Source organism: Notechis scutatus, chromosome 2, assembly GCF_049901735.1.
Source record: "Notechis scutatus isolate UNSWTSFEM ecotype Mainland chromosome 2, rNotScu1.2, whole genome shotgun sequence".
Lineage (NCBI taxonomy): Eukaryota > Metazoa > Chordata > Lepidosauria > Squamata > Elapidae > Notechis > Notechis scutatus.
The window spans coordinates 25298099-25306669 of record NC_142010.1 but is presented as its reverse complement, the minus strand read 5'-3'; positions in this window follow the sequence as shown (position 1 = coordinate 25306669).

Sequence of the window (8571 nt, the reverse complement as noted above, 5' to 3'; positions counted from 1 at the left end):
CTAGCTAATAAAAACCTACTGCTAACATTGAATATTTTCTGTTTGAAATCTGGGCATCTGCTCCAGTTGAAATACAGTTATTGGTATTCGATAGCATTTGATATCTCTTTTTAATTGCTGTTATTTTACTGATGGAAAAGTGAACTACAATCCTAAGTCTGCATAATGGAGTTTGAGTCTAAAATATTAAATCCTCTAATCTACTTAAATTATTAGCATACCTAGGGAAAGTGACATTTACTTTAAGCATCTGTGCATGGTGATGTACAGATATTGTACAGAATTATTATTTAAGGGTTGTTGTTTTTTATGAAAAACGTTCCTTTCATGGTGCAGAATGGAGAATGAATTTCTTAGAGTTTAAATTTTAATATCTACTTTGATGCCATTATGTATATACATTAAAAGTGTCCCGCATGGAATAACTAAAGGCCATTGTGTTTAGGATTACCCTTGTAATCACCTTCCTTATCATTTCCAGAACCTCTGGAAAGTTCCAAGCAAGAACAAGAGTCCTAAAATTAACTGGGCTTTGTGGAAAGAGTTCAACACCATATTGGTTCTCTTTGTTGCAAACCTTTCCTCATTTGAAGCCAGGAGCATCTCAACATTTAGACCTTCTGGCTCATTTCTGAAACAAATAAGTCTCCATCTTCGCTTTAATGCCTCTTTGCACTACAAAAAAAGAACAACTGTAAACTATGGGTCACCCAAGCCAGAAAGTCCTGTTTTGGGAAATTGGAAGGATTTGTTTCTTGAAAAGGAGGGGGACTAGCCCAAAAGGACTTGTTCATAATATGTGCCTTTTGATAAATAGAAATGTAAATACTGTACTTTCTTGCCCAGTGTCCATGTCTGTCTGTCCCTCTCTCTCACTCTCCCTCCCGATACTTTGCCTGCTTTTACTCTTTTTTGGCCACTTAATAATTTCGAGGTTTCGTCATGTTTAATAAATGAAAGACAAAAGAAATTGACCAGCCCAAGGTTCTCAAAAGTAGCTTTGGGCCTAAATTGGGACTAGAATTCAGGGTGACCCATTTTCTAGCCTCTTGCCTTAATCAATATCCCCAACTAGCTCTCTAGCATATATAAATATATACATACACATGTGTTATGTTTGGAGAATAATGGAGACCAGACATCTGACCAGTGACTTCAACTCTTTAATAACAGTATATAGAACAGAACAGAGCAAGGCTATGGGCAGCAGTAGCCCTTTTATAGGGTTGGCTGTTACCCTATTAACCAATACTAAGTGCATCAAGTTCAAACTAATAACCAATAAGAAGTGTTCTAAGCTTGGCCAATCAGAGGCTTGTTATGAACCAATCCTTGTTCATTGTTTAAGGACCAATCAAATGTGCAGGCTTCCAAAACCTGGTTTGCATTTAGGTTTATTACTTTTTATTCATTCACAACAATATGTATACATATGTCTAGGATTATTGTTTTTAAAACCAAACAATCCAATCCGTTGCCTTATCTGCAAATTGGTGCAAGATTTATTGTCCTACAACTTTCATGAAACAAGTAATTTCCTTTATGAAAATTAGTGAGGCAAGCTGAAAGTTTTAAAAATCAAATCAGGGAGAAAAATCTATAGTACCGATTTACAGATCAGTAACAATATCAATCAGAGTTTGGTCTGATCAGGTACAAATCTGATTTGTAAAAATCTAACGTTTAATTCCAGACTCATTTACACAGAGACACAGAAAGGGAAGCGGGGAAAGGTGGGAAAGAATAAGAAATCTATTTTTCCAATGCTAATTATCTGTAACCAACAAAATTAAACGTTTACTTAATAATGGAGGAAGAGAGAAAAAAACGATGTATTCATTTTGAAAAACTCGTTATGGCCAATCTCCTTTTCATTCTCTCTGCAGCCAAGGAAATCTTTCATATATCCAGGGAGAGGTTATGAGAGACTTCTACTTTAGAGAATTTGATTTTCAGTTCAAGATTTTAATCAAGATGTACTTTTAAAAGTGAAAAGTTTCTAGTATCAGATTGTACCATTTTATTACTGCAGGGTTTTTTTTCTTCCATTTTCTGGTTTCCTTAAGAGAACTTCCTAGGCATTTAGTGGATTACAAAGTGACATTGTGCTAAGCATGTTATTCCAAAGACAAACAGTTCTACAATAACCATAGTAAGGATAGATTTGCATCCTATAATTTAATTGGGTTTACTTAACCACTCCCTAGTCAGAATTACAGAATAACAGAGTTGGAAGGGACCTTGGAGGTCTTCTAGTCCAACCCTCTGCTCTGGCAGGAAACCCTATACCATTTCAGACAAATGGTTGTCCAATATCTCCTTTAAAACTTCCAGTGTAGGAGCATTCACAGCTCATTCATCTGGGTTTAGTCCTTATCCATCTGGGACTCTGACTTGCTTATCACTGCTTATTTGTCCAGCAAATGTCCCACTACGTTCTGATACTATGACTTGTTGTTTGAGCCTAAGATTAGATTAAAATTTCAAGCCTCTCTCTTTAGATATGTCAGAACTGATGGTGTTTTTTCCCCCAAGCCTTCCCAGCAAGGTTCTCGTTGCGAAGAAAACCAACCTCTGCCAGAATAACGTATATCTCATTTCCTAAGGCCAATACCTCCTTCAGTTCAAGGAGTCCACTCATGGTCTCTGCATGAGTGCCTTCCATAGATTTTTTTTAGCAATAAGACGGATGTTGTTGCTTTGCCTTCTTCTCCAGCAGGAGCATCCAACCAACTGGAGCGATTCCAGAAGCTAAGCAGATCAAGATACATCCACCTGAATGCCATCCTCAAACAGCTCATCAAACAAACCAGCCCAAGTTCTCACCTGAGGGCCAAATAACCAGGTTTAAATTATCCTATTTAGACACCTTATGCCAGTGGTGTATTAACCATTAAGCAGACTAAGCACGTGCTTAGGGCACCAGGCCCAAAGGAGGCACCACAAAACTTTTATGTAGCTTGGCTTCGTTTGTCCAATATGTACAAAGGAGGGAGGGGGGCACCAAGATTTGTCAGTGCTTAGGGCACCAGTGAGCCTTAATCTGCCACTGCCTTATGCAAACACCTGGTTCTAATGCCAAGAAAGGTAAAAGGAAAGAGAAGAAAAGGATGGCTGGCAGCAAAATGGATGGACTCAGTTACAATGGTTGCGCACCATTGGAAGATCTGATATATCAGTCAGGGACAGATTGTCATGAAGAATATCTATCAACATATATATGATCACCCAGACATAGCCCTGGCTTGATGACACATAATCAGTCAAAATTAGAATAGAATTTTAACAATTTGAACTATTACAATTACTAGTTACATTTGGTGAGTTGTATTGTGTTGCACATGAACTTTATTACTCATTCTGATCTTAAATCCAATAGTAATTCTTAGCCCCTCAATGTGATATATATCATATATCTAATCATTCATAGCCCATTAATGATATTTCAGAAAACTATAACTGTTATGAACTAATAAAAACTATTTAATAAAAACTTGTCAACCTTATGAGAAAAGCAGGCTCGTAATCCTGCACCTTTGATTGGCCCATGGATAGCGAGCAGGGATTGGTCCTTACGGAGCAGCCTGATTGGCTATTAGTTGAACATCTCTCATTGGGTACAATTTAAACGTTGGAACGCAAATCATTGGTTAACGGGTCAGCAGCCAGCTCTATAAAAGAGCTGCTGCTGCCCAGGGTTTTTGCTGTGTTCTTATTCGTTAAATAAAGAGTTGAAGTTCACTAGCTCTCTGCCTCGTCTCCGTTCCTTGCGCCCATGCTCAGAATATAACACTGGCGACGAAGGTGGGATGCGGAGACAACAGAGCTGACTGAACACTACAGAGCGCCAAACAGAGCACGTGGCTGAAGGCGCACCAACAACGGCAATATGGCCAGCGGTGCTATACCACCCGCTCCATTTGACCCGGCAAACGAAGACTGGGACTCGTATATGGATCAGTTCCAGATGTTTCTGGAGACCAATAACTTAAAGGACGCTACGACCGGCAAGAAGCGAGCAATATTCCTGACCCATTGCGGGCCTGCCGTATTTAAGATGGCGAAATCACTTGCAAAACCGGCTGAGATGAAATCGATGGATTGGGACACCCTCGCGCCCCTTCTACGGGCCCACTATGCACCCGCAGTGCCAACACTTGTCCGTAGGCATGAGTTTTACCAGAGGGACCAACGGAAAGCGAAAGTCTTGCAGACTTCATCGCTGACCTCCGGAACTTGGGTGGCCTCTGTGGGTTTTCCAACCTCGAAGAAGCCTTGCAAGACCGCATAGTTCTGGGATTAGATGACCAGACGGTGCAAAGCAAGATCATGGCCAAAGGGGACATCGATCTTGCCGATGCCATTGCAGACGCTACCGCAGCAGAAGCAACCAGGAAGTCGGCCGCTCGAATGCGCCGCACCAACGCACCACTCTGTCAACTCGCGAATGATACCTCGCCTCGCCCGAGAGGCACTCAACAACGGCGCACCATGAGGACCTAGAATCCCCATCAGAAAGTGATGAGGAAGAGGTCAACCGACTCGGTCCGAACGAGACCAACAAAACCAATGATTCCCGCGACAATGCGCGGGTTGTGGGGCAAACCACTCACGATCCGATTACAAATTCCTCGACGCGCTCTGCCGCTTCCTGTGGGAAAAGAGGCCACATCGCAAAGGTCTGTAGAAGCAAGCAAGGATCCAGCCCAAAGCGCAGGGAGAATAACTGCAGCCAGTCTTCAGGATATCCTCCTGCGAATCGAAATCGCCAGAACCACCAATGGAACAACCACTCCTACAGAAACAAAGAACCTGCCACTTCAACGAGACGAGAAGAGGCACACCAAACCATTACCATCGGCCACGCTACATCCTTAGATGCAAGAAAGATCCAAGTGAAGGTCGCCATCGAGAACCAACCTTGCGTGATGGAAGTCGACTCGGGTCGCTCTCTCGATGGTTTCCTGGAAGACCCTCAAACAACTAATCCCGCCATCCGTCATCAGGACCTCAGCCCCAAAGAATCATACTCAAGGATTACCAGGGCAACAGAATCCCGGTCGTCGGTTCCAGCCAAGTCCAAGTCTCCTTCAAAAATCGTATCGCATCACTACCGCTGACCGTCAGCCGACCGTGACCGGCCTAGCTTATTAGGCCTACAATGGTTCGCCCGCTTGGAATCGAGGTAGCCGGTGTCCACCGAGCCGAGAGCAACGACTGGGAGGAGTCTCTGTCCAAGAATTCCAGGACGTTTTTTCAGAAGAGCTAGGCAAGTACAAGGGGATCCCAATATCGTTAACCTTAATCCTGAAGTAGCTCCCATCCGCCTTAAGCCTCGTGGGTGCCTTTTGCACTAAAACCAAAGATTGACGAGCAGCTCGATAAATTAATAGCCCAGGGTGTTTTAGAACCAACCGACCACGCCCGTTGGGAAACCCCAATTGTAACACCCATTAAACCAGATGGATCGTTAAGAATTTGTGGGGATTATCGGGCCACCTTGAACCACGCACTTCAATAGAGTGCTTACCCGGTGCCGGTGGTTCAACACCTTCTCCACTCCCTGGGTGGTGGGAAGATATTCGCTAAATTAGACTTAGCACAAGCGTACCAACAGTTGCCCGTAGATGCGGAAACTGCGGAAGCACAAACTATCGCTTACGCATAGAGGCGCTTTTAAGTGCAATAGACTCCAATCGGAGTGAGTGTAGCTCCGGAATTTTTCAAAGTTTGATGGAGAGACTTTTACAAGGCATAAAAGGGGTTGATGATGTTTTAATCGCCGCCCTAATAGAGACATCTTAGAAAAGCATCTCAGAATGGTTCTACGAAAATTTAAAGACGCCGGCCTGAAGGTTAAAAAAAATAAATGTCAACTGTGTACTGAGAGGGTGGAGTTCCTTGGATACCTTCTCGATAGTCAAGGAATTCATCCCACTGATAACAAGCTAAAAGCAATTAAAAACGCCCAACGCCTAAAAATAGAACAGACCTCCAAGCCTTCCTGGGGCTCATTAACTTCTACAACATTTTCTTGCCCCAGAAGGCGACCGTAGCGGAGCCCCTACACAGACTTCTCGATAAAAGAGCAACCTGGGTCTGGGAACATCGAGAGGAACGCGCCTTCCAACAAGTGAAAGACTTACTAACCTCCGACGCTGTATTGATGCAGTACAATGAGACTTTACCCTTAACTATTACATGCAACGCTTCACCGTTTGGAGTGGTAGCAATCTTAAGCCATGTACTACCAAACAGAAATGAAGTACCTATTATGCTTTTCTCACGAACATTATCAAGGGCTGAAAGGAACTATAGCCAACTCGATAAAGAGGCCCTTGCTGTTGTATCTGCTGTGAAGCGCTTTTCACGAATACGTGTATGGACGAGCGCCTTTACGATAATCACGGATCACAAACCATTGCTTGGTATTATAGCGGAGACAAGCCAACCCCTATATACTATCGCCAAGAATGACTCGTTGGTCTGAGTTCCTAGCTGCCTACAATTATCTGTTGCAACATCGCCCGGGAAAGCCATTCCCCACGCTGACGCTTTAAGCCGCTCCCCACTTCCGAAACCGTCAATGACCCAGCTCCAACCCTCACGACGCTCCAAATCGAAACGCTGCACTTGCCGCCACTAACAGCGAGAGACATCGCCATCGAGACAAAACGGGATCCTGTCCTGGCACGAGTTCTCAGCTGGGTCAAACGAGGATGGCCAGCCGACCAACTCCACGACGATTTCGCGCCATTCAAGAATCGGCAGACAGAACTTTTCTCCCAGAGAGGCTGCGTTCTCTGGGGGTAGAGTCGTCGTCCCAGAGAGGCTACAACAGACTGTTCTAAAAAGTATTACACGATGGACATCCGGCATCGTGGCGCATGAAGGCGCTCGCACGAAGCTACGCGTGGTGGCCGGGCATCGATAAGCAGATCGCAGCCTGGGTAACCACTTGCCGGAAGTGCCAAGACGTTAGCAATGCCCCACCTAAAGCGACGCCAACCGAGTGGGAAACCCTCGGTCTGTGGTCCCGCATCCACGTTGATTTTGCGGGACCCACCAAAGGACACACGTTTTATTAACAGTTGACGCCTATTCAAACTGGCTAGAAATCCAGAAGATGAACACAACCACAACGGAGTCAGTCATTAACAAACTGAATAAATTATTCGCAACGCATGGGTTACCAGACATTTTAGTTTCTGATAATGGGCCCCAGTTCACTGCCCTGGCATTTGAACAGTACCTAGCGGACCGGGCATCCACCATGCGCTAACCTCGCCAGCGCACTCTGCGGCCAACGGAAGGGCGGAGCGAATGGTACAATTCACAAAAAAACCCTACATAAAATGGACTATGGGGACATCGACGACAAGCTCAACCGAATACTCCTGCTTCAACACATCACCACACACAGCATCACTAATAAGACGCCTGCCGAACTGCTAATGGGGCGGAGACTTCGCTCCCACCTTGACCGTCTACATCCTTCTTATTCACCAGAAAAACCTTTCGGATCTAGCGGAAAGTGCCGTGAATTCAAGGTAGGCAACTTGGTGTTTGCTAAAAACTTTTCTGGCACCCATTATGGGTCCCTGCAACCATTACCCAACCCACCGGCCCCAGATCCTACCGCCTACAGACTAATGACGGAGAGCATGGAAACGCCATATAGATCAGCTTCGATCCAGACTGCTACCCACCTCCCGTGACTCCCCTAATTCGCAAACTAAAGGGGAGGGGATATCGAGGAGGCCAAAAATGAAATAGATGACGACGTAATCAAGGGGACCCAGCAACCCAACCAAAGAAACGCGCAACCTGAAGAAGAATCAGGAAGCGGGGTGGCATCACCGCAGGGAAATAGCACAAGGGAGGCAAGCCCACGGGACCCGGAAGTAAGCCTAGGAGACTGGGATAACAACAACGATAGCCGCGCCGAGCCCTCCTGCACAGAAACTGAACTAGCCATATCAGAAAACCTTGAAAGCGCTCCACCGAACCGGACTGCAGACAAAAACCGGTGGAGCAGCGAAAATCAAACAGGGAGGTAAAACGACCTGCATATCTACGAGTATGTTACCGCACTCCTCAAACAGAACCTGGGGGAGGGGTGTTATGAACTAATAAAAACTATTTAATAAAAACTTGTCAACCTTACGAGAAAAGCAGGCTCGTAATCCTGCACCTTGATTGGCCCATGGATAGCGAGCAGGGATTGGTCCTTACGGAGCAGCCTGATTGGCTATTAGTTGAACATCTCTCATTGGGTACAATTTAAACGTTGGAACACAAATCATTGGTTAACGGGTCAGCAGCCAGCTCTATAAAAGAGCTGCTGCTGCCCAGGGTTTTTGCTCTGTTCTTATTCGTTAAATAAAGAGTTGAAGTTCACTAGCTCTCTGTCTCGTCTCTGTTCCTTGCGCCCATGCTCAGAATATAACAATAACCTTCAGGAAGAACAAGTTAAAGAAACGATGATTGCTTGGGGGAAGAATTTTGGATATGGGATTGATTTGGAGAAATGGCAAAAACTGTGGTCTCAAAATTATAAAATGACAATGT